We start from the raw sequence: 14,246 nt of genomic DNA on the forward strand, positions 1-14,246 counted from the left end.
CTATCGTACCCCAAAGAGGGTGAAATGGACAACAACAATAATAATAATAATAATAATAATAATAATAATAATAATAATAATAATAATAATAATAATAATAATAATAATAATAATAATAATAATAATAATAATAATAATAACATTTGTTTTACGTCCCACTAACTACATTCTTACGGCTTCCCAATACGCTTAGGTGCTGGAATTTCGTCCCGCAGGTTTAATTTTACGTGCCAGTAAAACTACCGACGTAAGGATGACGCTTTTTTTAACATCTTCAGGTACCACCAGACTGAAATTAGGCTTGCGATGCCAGCGCTCTACCACCTGAGCTACTGTAATCAGCCTGGCTATAATTAAATAAATAATCATTAATTGATAGTGAGGTGTGCAAACGAAGAAATCTTTATGAGACGGACATAGACACAAACATCAAATCTTAGTTAAATTGTCGGGACTGGCCGGGAATTTAACCCATGTCCCTCTGAACTGAAGGGTACTGCGTTGAAAATACGATCTAAAAGCCGGACTATAATTATTATTAGCCATGTGACCTACATATTTAATGTGGCATAGAGACATGATTTACTGTTTCTAAAACATTCATTGTATTGACCTAGTTTATTATCACAGTTGAGTGAGTAAGGGTTTGTTGACAACATCATCCATCACAGCATCCATCGTCTGTCAAAGCAATGGCAAACTACCTTACTCCTCATCTTGCCTAGTACACCTCATTTTGGTGCTGCCATTGGTTTTTGGGGTTTCCTTATAACCGCATAACCTTTGGTGGTGCTGTTTGAGGATCCAACCAGCCTCTGGGCTCTTGACCTGACAGCATCCATTAAGTTTTTGAAATAAATAAATAAATAAATAAATAAATAAATAAATAAATAAATAAATAAATAAATAAATAAATAAATAATGTTCTTATGAAACTTTAAATATATTATACATTCTACTTATTGATCTGTATCATTGCTAGTTAATGTACGGGTAACTTTAAATACACCTGCTCCATTAAATGAAGTGAAGTGCATTCCTGGCACACAAACACGCCTTGTCTCCTTCAAGGTTAAATGAAGAAATTGAGTTTGGCACCTAATCTGTAACCTAGCCTTGGCCTAGTGATTGTAGCAACGTGTGGCAGTGCACTCCCCGTCAATGGGTCACCAGCATCCAGATATTGCGTGTGCTTACCTCCACCTTATGTTATTATCACTGTATCACAAATGTAGTCCTTGCATAGTAATATGAGTCAAAGTTACGTATCATTCGGTTTACCGAAAAAAAACCACACACACACACATACACACACATATACGCGCGAGTCATTCCCACTCGCATAGTGTATCAAAAGAATTGTATAACCCTTTCTTTACATATTGATGATAAACTGAGTTTAAGGTTGAGCTGGTTTATAATGGAATAATTAGCACGAGATGCTGTCCAAGGCATGAGCAACATTATTCGCCAACACCACATTTCAAAAGAATCGATTTTCTTCATGTCTGTAGCACGAAGAGTCCACGTCTCGGCTCCACAGAGTAAAACTGAAAATAGCGGACTGGATACTACTGCCATCTTCAGTGGTAACGAGAATGAGCGATCCTCCCATAAATTCATCATTGCGTTTTTGGCCATAGCTATTAAGGTCAGGAGCACAGCTAGTTGGACTGGAAACTACTGAATCAAGATATAGGATTTCTGAGAAGTTCTCTAATTCCTTGAAGTTGCCTGTGATGGCTACTTTCTCGACTCGACAGAAAATATTATTATTTTGGTCTAGATCATGTTAATTTTTTGTCCCATTGACATTTTTGACACGGGAAATGTACTCATCCATTTTCGTCTCATCAGTGACAATGAGTACAGTATCGTTTGCATAACGTAGGTCCGATATTTTCTTACCGCCAGCAGGAAATTTGCCATCCCATTCAATAAGTTCAGCTCTCATAATATACTGCGAACAGAAGGCCCAAAATTCATTCAGTAGCATGTATATATATATATAGTTTATTTTATATAAATGTAATTTATTTGAATTAATTTCTTCTTTCTTAATCAGTTTACCCTCCAGGCTTGGTATTCTGTCGGACCCAGAAAGGGATCCTCTCCCTACCGCCTCAAGGGCAGTGTCCTTGAACGAGAGACTTTGGCTCGGGGGATAAAATTTTGAAGGAGGACCAGTACCTTGCCCAGGCGGCATCACCTGCTATGCTCAACAGGGGCCTTAGAAAGGGATGGGAAGATTGGAAGGAATAGACAAGGGAGAGGGAAGGAAGCGGCTGTGGCCTTAAGTTAGGTACCATCCCGGCATTTGCCCAGAGAAGAAGTGGGAAACCAAAGAAAACCACTTCGAGGATAGCTGAGGTGGGATTCAAACCCTCCCTCTACTCAGTTGACCTGCGGAGGCTGAGTGGACTTCGTTCCATCCCTCGTACCACTTTTCAAATTTTTGTGGCAGAGCCGGGAATCGAACCCGGGCCTCCGGGGGTGGCAGCTAATCGCACTAATCACTACACCACAGAGGCAGACTTTGAATTAATTTAATTGTAAATATTCGTGTTTTGTTCCTAAGGGCATGCACTTTTTACTTTTCGGTAAAAATATTTCCCACTGGGTGAAAAACATGTTTACTTATGCATTCTTCATCTTTTGTTTGGCTCTAAGTCCCAGTTTTGACTCTCTCTTCCAGCTTGGCTTTATTCATATTACATAAAGATTTGTGTGCTGTAATTTTTATTCCTACTACTGCAATTGAGGGGCTATCTGGCAGTGAGTTGGCGACCCTGGTCTAGAAAGTCAAGAACAACGGCCGAGAGAATTCGTTATGCTGACCACGCATAGCCCCATAATCTACAGGCCTTGGGGGCTGAGCAACGATGGTTTGGTAGGAAAAAGGCTCCTAACAGCCGGTAGCTTAAAAGAGGTGGAGGGAGTGAGAACAACTTGTGCGGGTTTTGGGGACGCCGAAGTCCCGGAATTTCGCTTCACAGAAGTTCCTTTACGTGCTGGTAAATCTACCGACACGCGGCTGCCGTGTTTGATCATCTTAAGATACCATAGAAATGAGCAGGGATCGCGAAATTGGCGTCAGAAGACGGTGATCTACCTCCTGCACAATATTCATCTGCCATCTGGTAACGAATGAACGAACCATTTCCACTTCTATTATAACGTCTAAATTCAAACCTCATTGTTTGAGAAGCCTTTCTCGTGGACAGTCGAGATTTTCTTCTGATAACGCAGAGCAATGTTCTCTGCGAAACGTAAAGAATTTCACCTTATTTTCTTGACACGGCATAAGCCCAAAAGTCTAGATCATGTCTATAAGTATGGACCGTGAAAGCATCAATGCAATATTCAAGGCGTTGTTTTCAGATATGCCTGAGTTTCTAGCAAGATAACCTCACTGATTTTCCCTCAAAAGAAACATTTCATTAAAGTAAGATCACAGTTTCAATCAATCAATCAATCAATCAATCAATCAATCAATCAATCAATCAATCAATCAATCAATCAATCAATCAATCAATCAATCAATCAATCAATCAATCAATCAATCAATCAATCAATCAATCAATCAATCAATCAATCAATCAATCAATCAATCAATCAATCAATCAATCAATCAATCAATCAATCAATCAATCAATCAATCAATCAATCAATCAATCAATCAATCAATCAATCAATCAATCAATCAATCAATCAATCAATCAATCAATCAATCAATCAATCAATCAATCAATCAATCAATCAATCAATCAATCAATCAATCAATCAATCAATCAATCAATCAATCAATCAATCAATCAATCAATCAATCAATCAATCAATCAATCAATCAATCAATCAATCAATCAATCAATCAATCAATCAATCAATCAATCAATCAATCAATCACCGACGAGTTGCCCTTTCGGTTATGGGTGCACAGCTGTGAGGCATTCGGGAGATTGTGAATTCGAATCCCACTGTTGACAGTCCTGAAGGGGGTTCTCCGTGGTTTTCTACGTTCACAGCATGCAAACGCTGGGAGTGTACATTAATTAAGGTCACGGCCACTTCCTTCCCACTCCTAGCCCTTACCTATCCCATCGTTGCCATAAGACCTATCTGTGTCGGTGCGACGTAAAACAATTATTAAGTTTTTTTACAGTTTGCTTTACGTCGCTCCGACACAGATAGGTTTTATGGCGTCGATGGTGTAAGAAAGGCCTAGGAGTGGGAAGGAAGCGGCCATGGCCTTAATTAAGGTACAGTCCCAGCATTTGCCGGATGTGATTACAGAAGACAAGGGAAAACCATCTTCAGGGCTTCCGACAGTGTTGTTCGAAACCACATTCTCCTAGATACAAGCTTACAGCTGCGCGTCCCTAACCGCACAGCCAACTCGCGGCATTGCAAAATAAAACAATCAATAACTTAAATAAATCACATTGTTTTGCATGTCGGTGGTAGCCCAGATGGCAGATTCCCTACCAGTTGTTTAGTTCGTCTTTTATAAAATGATTTCAAAGAAGATGGAAAGTTATCAAACATCTCCATTGGTAAATTTTTCCAGTCCCTTATTCCTTCTTCATATAAACAAGTATTTGCCCCAATTTGTTCTCTTGAATTCCAGCTTTTTATTTTATGACCCTTCGTTCTTTTAAAAAGCTCTACTTCAGTTTATTCGTCTGCTAATGCCATTCTAATCCATCTCTCCACTGATAGCTTGAAACATTCTACTTAGTCGAACTGTTCGTCTCCTTACTTCCAAGTCTTCCCAGCCCAAGGTTCGCGACATTTTCGCAACGCTACTCTTTTGTCGGAAATCACCCAGAACAAATCATGCTACTTTCATTTCAATATCCTCCACTTCTCGTATCAAGTAGTCCTGGTGGGGGTCGCACACACTAACTGCCAAATAGTTCATTATGAGACACGATAACGAACCACTTTCACCTGTTGAATAATGTCATCTTCCCTGTTACAAGTTGCGGACCGCCAGCCGGAAGACTTCGACAAGCCTTTTGTTCACGGTTTGACGGTTGCAGCGTAACATTCATTTAACACAAATTTGATTGTACTACCTGAAGAATAACTGTGAATAACCTCTACTACATTTACTGATTACGTACAAAAGGCAAGAAAATCGAAAGTAACCTGTCTCTGAATTCAGATTTATTTGTACTTAGGAACAGATATTACTGTTACCGAGAGGGTTTGGATTCTCTTTCTGGGCTTATCTATAGGAGGTGGACTTGAAGTAAGCTTGGGTCCCTCAGGAACTGATTGCAGATACTATCTATCTATCTATCTATCTATCTATCTATCTATCTATCTATCTATCTATCTATCTATCTATCTATCTATCTATCTATCTATCTATCTATCTATCTACCTACTTACCTGATTTTATTCGCCTTATGAACGGTAAGGCGAGTTATGTAGAGAATTGGACGTAAAATCCAAAGTTTGTGGGATAGGTTCCCACCGGCGTCTGCTTGATCACTTTTTCTGTACATAATATCTTTTTTGCGTGTTCTGTATGTACCGGTATTCGACGCGACGTAAGAAGCTGAAAATCTACCTCAAGTGCAATGTGGTCGTGAAATCTAAATATTCTATTATTATTATTACCATACCTATATATATTCATTAAACATCGTTCTGCCTTTAAGCGTTCAGACTGCAAGTTTCTGTAATCTTTCTTTCTTTCTTTCTTTCTTTCTTTCTTTCTTTCTTTGATCTTAGCCAGCTGTGGACTACGTGGGAGAACATTATGAATTTACTTCTTTTCCTTGCCGTCCCCTGTTTCCAGTATTTCATTACTCTTCCACTGTGTTCCTTCTTTCCTCCATTGCGACAGATTTCCTTTGCTTCTTCTGTTTCTCCTGGAACCTCCCAAATTCTTTAATGCCTTTTTTCTGAAAATGTCTCATTCTTCTTCTGCTCTTTTGTGATTCGTAGAAAGAATAATGATCCTAGGAATGAAATAATAGCTGGCAGAATAGGCAAGTGACATTTATTTCTTAATGTTATTCCAGTTATACCCCTCCGCACTACGGGAGAATAGAAGGTCCATATAATAACATAATAGTTCAGTCGGCCAGTATCCAATATTCGGGAGACAGTTGGTTCGAACCCCGCTGTCGGCCTCCCTGAAGATGGCTTCTCGCGGTTTCCCATTTTCACACCAGGCAAATGCAGGGGGCTGTACCTTGATTAAGGTCATGGCCGCTTCTTTCCCACTCCTATCCCTTTCGCATCCCTTCGTTGCCATAAGACCTGTCTGTGTCGGTGCGACGTAAGGCAACTTAAAAGAAAAGTTCTCAGTCGGACAGGATGTTAACTCTTGTTCACCGTGAGTCCATGAGTGCCTTTGTTGATATGTGCTGAATACGTACCTACGGTGAGTTTCTTCTTTCCGTTCTTCTATTCATATCGTACTTACATGTACTTCAATCGACATGTACTCAGTAGCGTTATCAACATTTATCCATAATCTGATGACCCACACATACTATTTCTAATTGGATATTTGGTTTTCACGACTACGCAATACTTTAAGTCGATTTAAAAAACAAAGCAGCAACAGCAGGGCCACCGTAGCGCAATTGGCAGAGCATCGAACGAAAAAGCCAAAGATTGTGGTTTCGATTCCCGCCAGTGTCCTGTTGGCCATTGTTCCTCTATACAGAAATTTCTATGGTGTGTCATAGAAAGGTCTGGTTACCCTAAATATCTCATCAGAATTATTATTATTATTATTATTATTATTATTATTATTATTATTTACCGTATGACCAATATCACATGCTGAACTTGTAGCTTATAACTAAACTAAATTAATTAAGTTGCTAACGATCGCAGGTTGTACCTCCTCACTGCCTTGCACGTGTCCCTTGGGTAAGCGAGCAACAATACGACTGCCAGGCTGAGTAGCTCAGACGGTAGAGCGCTGACCTTCAGAGCTCAACCTGGTGGGTTCGATCTCGGCTCAGTCTGGTGGTCTTTTAAGGTACTCAAAATCGTGAGCCTGATGTCGGTACATTTACCCGCACGTTAAAGAACTCCTGCGGCACACCATTCCGGCACCTCAACGTCTCCGACACCAGTGGAAGTAGTTTGTGAGACGTTAAACCAATATTATTATTTTTCTTATTATTTTTCTTCTCCTCCTCATTCTCCTTTTCCTCCTTCTCAATACGACTGATGCGGGTAATCCTTGTTATAGTCTAGCATTTATCACATCGACACTTTTGCTGTTAGTGTTACAAAATGCCTGTATGCAGAAAATGTAATTCAGCTGGACATGCATAGAAAGAAAGCTCTCTTGATGAAATATGTATAAAATAGGGAGTAAGACAAAGATGTAGCTTATCAACCATAAGGTAGGCGAATCAGCTTTGCCTACAAATATTTTGTTCTGCAACCCAACGAACGTGTGAGATGGTCGTACGGTCGATATTTCTCTGCTAGCATCCCGTATAGTACCAAATCTACAGAGACCACTGGACAGCGCTGGGTTCAACCCGCCAGCTTGGGCTCACAAAGCCAGTGCTGTACCGTCTGAGCCATTCAGCTCGGCTGACCTTTAATGGTGTGACTATACTCAGTGTGTTTTTCTCCTGAGGTATTATCCGCATTCTGGAGTAATGCTGGGATAGGACCTTATTTCAAGCCCCAAAACACGTACCCAATTCTAGCCTTAATAATTACAGTTACAATATAAACATTATTAGAGCCATCACAAACACTCCGGTTATCAGGCATGTTTCGACACTGTTAAGGACACGGGACTGATGGTCTTAATCACCTTGGAACATTCCTTCTTAATCCGTTTATCGTCCAGGATCCCACCTCTACCGACTCAAGGGCAGTGTCCTGGAACGCGAGATTTTGGTTCGGGGAAACAACTGGGGAGCAAGGCCAGTGCCTCACTCAGGTGGTCTTACTTGCTATGCTGAACAGGGGCCTTGTGAGGGATGGGAAGAATGGAAGGGATAGGCGAGGTAGAGGAAAGGGATAGGCGAGGAAGAGGGAAGGAAGCGGCCGTGGCTTTAAGTTAGATACCATCCCGGCATATGACTGGAGGAGAAGTGGGAAACTACAGAAAACATTTTCGAGGATGGCTGAGGCGGGAATCAAACCCCCTCTATTCAGTTGACATCCCGAGGCTGAGTGGACCCGGTTCCAGTCCTCGTACCATGTTTCAAACTTCGTGGCAGAACCGCGAATCGAACTTGGCCCTCCAGGGGGGGGGGGGGCAGCTAATCACACTAATCACTACGCCATAGAGGTGGACTTATCATCTTGAACTAATCAAGAGAAGCATTACACTGGCTGAACGACTGTTAATTGAGATGTATCTTGTCCTTTCTGCTGCCACACATCTCCTCTAGATGGAATTACGCCTACAATTACACGAAATCTAACCCATCAACGATGGGCGCAGCAATTAATGTTAGATGGGAATTAAGTAGAATACGATAGGGATAACATTCTTGGCTAATGTTGCCTGCCAAGCCCTTGTATCAGGAGCGGAGCTGGTCACCGCCCGATGGCGGGTGAAAGTGTAAGGAGGGGAGTTTATGTCCAGCTTCCTGCTTGCTCGATAATGAACGGAGTTGAGTGAAAGTGGACCTCCTCCACACCCTACTATTCTCCGCTAAACAACTTTTATGAAGTTCATCTATTTGCATTTAATTGCTCGTACTTATCCAACCTTGGCTAACACACCACGCAGTTGTCACTGAGTTTCAGTTTTGTCGTGAGTTTCGGGTTAGCACCGTATAATCACTGGAAAAAAAGGAGAGAATGAGTGGATGGTATTGCATGTCCCTCGCATTTAATATTTTATCAGAATATTAATTTCTTCAAAATATAATTCACCTCCCATATAGATACAAAACCTGTGGATGCTCACTAGGAACATCAGCGTATTGGTCGAGTATCGCTGCTGCTGGTGCTACGTTGAGGATCGTTTGCGTGCACTGTTAGATTTAATTCAGGATATTCTTGTGCATTCATTTCCAGGCTTGATTCCGACGGACCCACATTACTGCATGAAGCTACGTGAAAAGTAATACAGGTCACAAATATGAATTAATGAAGCAACTATTACAAGACTCTCGAACAGCGAAGAAAGCACGTGCGAACTGAGTACAGACAGACCACGGATCTCAATGGATGTGCGGGCGGGATCCATTGAGCCATTTTAGCCCTTCGACCTAATCGGTCTTGAGTGCTGCTTTCGATAAATTAATTACTGGGCTGCATTGATGTGTGTGGTGGTGGTACATTGAACGGAATCGGACTGGTCAGATTATGAACTGCACCCTAAGGGGTGATTTACACTAGGATGGACTTAGGTCTTTTGTAGCGAAGACCATAAGTTTCATAGTTTCCTAAAGAGGAGATGAGAGGATTTGGGTTGGAGTCAAGATCAGAATAAAATTTCTTGGCAGATTTTAGGATCCTTGGATAGACTTCCTGAATATTAAGATCAGAGTGGGTGTCACGATTCCGTTCAAATCATTGAGCACCTGCGATCATGCGGAGAGCACGATTTTGGAATCTCTGAACTTGTTGGAGGTGCGTATTGGCTGCGATCCCCCAGACGGGACTGGCATACTCGAGGATTGGCCGAATGGAGGATTTATTAGAACAGGAACCTGTTTTCTAAACCGAGCCCATTGTCGGGTTTCATGAGAGGGACAATTTCATAAAGACGGCGATATGCCTGGGCCGAATTTCTGGCAACACGATGTTTAAAAGTTAGACCTCTGTCAAGGGAAACACTCAGGTATTTAGTGACATCAACTACCGAATGTTTGAGCTGAAAGGAGAGACTGATTTTAATAAGAGGTGCACCGGAAACGGAGCTGTGAGGATTTCTGTTGGGGAATGAGAACTTCCGTTTTAAAGCCTACTACCTTCATAATTCACCCCCTGTTGGGCAAGCGAGGGTTCAGGAGATCAGAAGTTTGCCGAACTGTATGAGTTCCGGTGGGTATACGTTCCGTGTCTTAACTTTCTGCTGGTACGTTCTGTTCCTGTGTGTTTCCATGTAGAGTTGTAGAAAATTAGTTGTTAACGTAGAATTAAAGCGTTTCCAGACCGATATCAATGTAACATATTATGTTCTTCTTCAGTGTGTGTAAGGAGAGTGTCCTGAATGCTTGTCTGCACTTTACTGTTACACACTCTATACATAGTAAATCTAAGTGTCAGATTTCTATTGTGCCGAAGTTAATACAGTGTATTTTTGAAATGCCACAGGAGTGAGCTACTAGTGATGGGATAATCAAATACAAAATAATCACTTATTCGATTATATTTCCATTCGATTATTTTTCGATTATTCATTCGAATAAATGAGGCGATAGAATAGTGAATATTTTTCCATCCGATTATTTTTCGATTATTCATTCGAAACTCCATTCGAATAAATGAGGCAATTGAATAGTGAATTTTTTCATTCGATTATTTTTCGATTATTCATTGGAAGAAATGAGGCAATTGAATAGTGAATATTTTTCATTCGATTATTTTTCGATTAGTCATTGGAATAAATGAGGCAATCGAATAGTGAATATTTTTCCACCCGATTATTTTTTCGATTATTCATTCGAAACTCCATTCGAATCAATGAGGCAATTGAATAGTGAATTTTTTCATTCGATTATTTTTCGATTATTCATTCGAATGAATGAGGCAATTGAATAGTGAATGCTTTCGAAGAAATCGAATGAAAAGTAATGTTTTTAAGACAGTTAATTCACTCATTTAGTTTCAACATTTGGAGATACGTTTGGAAAAAGGCGTATTTCTATTTTTTAATAAAAGTTCATCTATTCGTTTATTTCAATGGATTATCCAACCGACACACTTAAACCGAAAAATTTATTCATGACGCATCCAAATATTCTATGCGAAACAACTGAATTATACTTGTAACTCATTCGATTATTTATTCAATTATCTAAATAATCAGATGAGGTTATTCGAATATTAAAAGTGTTCGATTATGCCATCACTATGAGCTACAATGATATCAACAACACCCTGTGTTTACCAGAGGGCTGTCACCTCTCTTAAGCACAGTCGATTTGCTGCTGCAGACTGTCAGGAATATGGGTCGGAAAGGACAAAGTACCAAGTCTGAGTAACGACAACTGATAATATTCCATCGTGCTATGGGGAAGTTTCAAAGAATATAAAAGAAATTGTTAATATACAGTCGCTCGCATAATTATTCGTCCATGTGTCCTTTTCATATACTGAAGACTAAAACTGCATTACAAGGCTTCGGATACGTTCAGAAACAAATACGCAGTGAATATGCAATGTATATGTACTATAATACCGGCAGAATATACCTATTGCATATAAGTACTCTTTAATAATAAAGAATGAGTATGGTTGGGCTAGGAAATGGCAACGCAAAAGTATTCGTCGGCCTTGTGCATTATCTTGTGTAACGAACACAGCATTGAGGTAGGGGGACACATCACTAAGCTCACTCCATCAGTGATACGGACAGTGTCTGTGAGACATCTAGTGCATGCCCCGAGTACGATGGGAAAGATTAGGAAACGAACTGTTGTTGAGCGCCAACGAATTATCCAACTTCACATACTTGGTAATTCGTAAAGAGTAATTGCTGAGAAACAGGGATACCGCGAACTACAGTCGCAAGTATCATTCAAGGATACAAGACCAGTGCAACTTAATCAACAGAGCAAGAACTGGGCGGTCGAGGAAGTTGACAACACGCGAAGAGCGAAGCATAATACGCACCGTCCAGAAAAATCCCCATGTGTCTGGACCTGTGCTTCGAACAGAAGTACAAACCTCCACTGGGAAGAACATTAGCACCGACATTGTACGACGTGTGTTACACAGAGCTGGTTTGCAGGGGCGTACAAGCCGGAAGAAGCCCTGGATAAGCGAGGTGAACCATAAGAAGAGGCTGGCGTTCGCCAAACAGTACGTTATGAAGCCACCAGCATTATGGAAACGCTTCTTGTTTACGGACGAGAGCAAATTCTGTTCATTCAATTGCTCTGGGAAGCGACGTGTATGGAGAAAGAAGAAAGCCGAGCTCCAAAATCAAAATCGATAACCAACCGCAAAATATAGAGGAGGTTCCATAATGGTATGCGGGTGTATGTCGGCGGCTGGGATAGCCAACTGCGATATAATACCTGAACGGATAGATAAGATGGTATATTTGAGTATATTAAAGCAACACTTAACACCCAGTGTAGCAAAATTAGGTCTTAGTTGTGGGTACTTTTTCCAGCAAGATAATGACCCTAAGCACATTGCTCGTGTTGTTAGGGAATGGCTACTCTACTATTCACTTCATGTGCTGCAGACACCACCCCACTCCCCAGACTTAAACCCCATACAGCATTTATGGGCGGAATTAAAATGTACACTGAGCAAGCAGCGTATTCCAAATAAAAAACTTCTGAAGCAATACTTCATGGAAGAATGGCACGAAATAGGCCCGGAAGTGACAGAAAAACTGGTGACATCCATGTCGAAACGCCTTCAAGCTGTGATTGGTTCCATAGGACGTTCGACACACTACTGATATTTAGAAAACGACTGAACATTCCTTGACTTCTTATTGTGGACGAATACTTTTGCAACGTGACTTTTCTGCAAGCAGTGTGTCTTTTATTTGTTCCAAATGCCAGTGCTTAGGATGCTATAAATGATGTCCTCAGATGCCCAGATGGCAAATAAAACATACGATTACTTGTTTGCAATTAATTGCTTTATTATATCGGTGCTACTGGCTATTGTCCTCACATGAAGAGCGCGGACGAATAATTTCGCGAGCGGCTGTACCAAAAAGAGCCCAACAGGTTGATATAGCAATACGATTCGATAAGTTGGAGTTAATTCCTGAAAACGGTCAACTGTCACAGAGCGAGAAGAATAGTTAATGACTAGGAAAATATAATGACATCCTTGGCTAAATACTGTATTTCTAAATTAGCAGCAGAACTGTTCTAGGAGTGTGATAAGAAGATTTATTCTGAAACAGCCCGCCGAGTTGTGAGGAAAGAAGGATACGGTTCAGCTGACAGAAATAAGCCCTTCGTTTGTGAAGTAAACAGGAAAATCAGATTGCAGTTGAGGAGTGTCTATTCAAAGGTGCTATTTCCATTTCAAAAAAAACCACCAGGATTTCGTCCACATGTTTTACAGTAGTTGAATATTATCGACTTCCATGAGCAATTCAGACCAGAAAGACGTAATTCCTTAAAAGTTGTACCAAACCCTGTTCATTTTATTTTTTCTTGCTCTTTCTCCACAACTTTCTTAAGGTGGAAATATCTTTTGGACACACTCCTCGTTGTGGAACATGAATGTTGGTGGGATTAAGTCATTTTTGGCGGCGACAAAAATATAATGCTTTCGATTCTGATGGCAAGGCATGTGTTTGGCGGAAGCCAAATTAAGAGCTAGAAAACAGAAATCTACAACCCGGTCGAATTGCTCCTGTGCTATTCTTGGAGCCAGAGTATCTGATAGTTGAAACTTGACCAACAATCGGATACTAGAAAAGTTAAACCTTCACCCGATATCTACTCGCAGGAAAATAGCTGACCCTTGCCCGGGTCTGAGCCCAACTCGGCAGGTTCGATCCTGGCTCAGTCCGGTGGTATTTGAAGGTGCTTAAATACGTCAGCTTCATGTCGATAGATTTACTGGCATGTTAAAGAACTCCTGCGGGAAAAATTCCGGTACCTCGGCATTTTCGAAAGTCGTAAAATTAGTTAGCGGGACGTAAAACTATTATTATTATTATTATTATTATTATTATTATTATTATTGCCATTCTTCTTCTTCTTCTTCTTATTATTATTATTATTGGAAATGTACAACCCACTGTAGGCGCAGTATTATGATCTGGCACTGCGTGTTTTCTGGTGTATTCGTAGAAATGATCCGAATTGGTAACAGTATGAAAAAAAGTCTATTTCCACACTTTTTTAATTTTTATAATGCTGTTTATTCGGGGCGTCAACCTAGAAAGATCTTTTGCTTCTTCTTTGCACCATACGTTATGAACCTGCGTGCATTTGGAAATTACGGAAGTGTAAAGTGTTGAATATGAGGAAAGGAACGAAGAAAGGACGACACAAACACCCAGTTCCCCAGGCGAGGGGTATTAATCATTTACAATTAAAAACCCCTGACCCGGCTGGCAATCGAACCCGGGACCGCCGGGT

Source organism: Anabrus simplex, chromosome 6 (assembly GCF_040414725.1).
Source record: "Anabrus simplex isolate iqAnaSimp1 chromosome 6, ASM4041472v1, whole genome shotgun sequence".
Taxonomy (NCBI): Eukaryota; Metazoa; Arthropoda; class Insecta; order Orthoptera; family Tettigoniidae; genus Anabrus; species Anabrus simplex.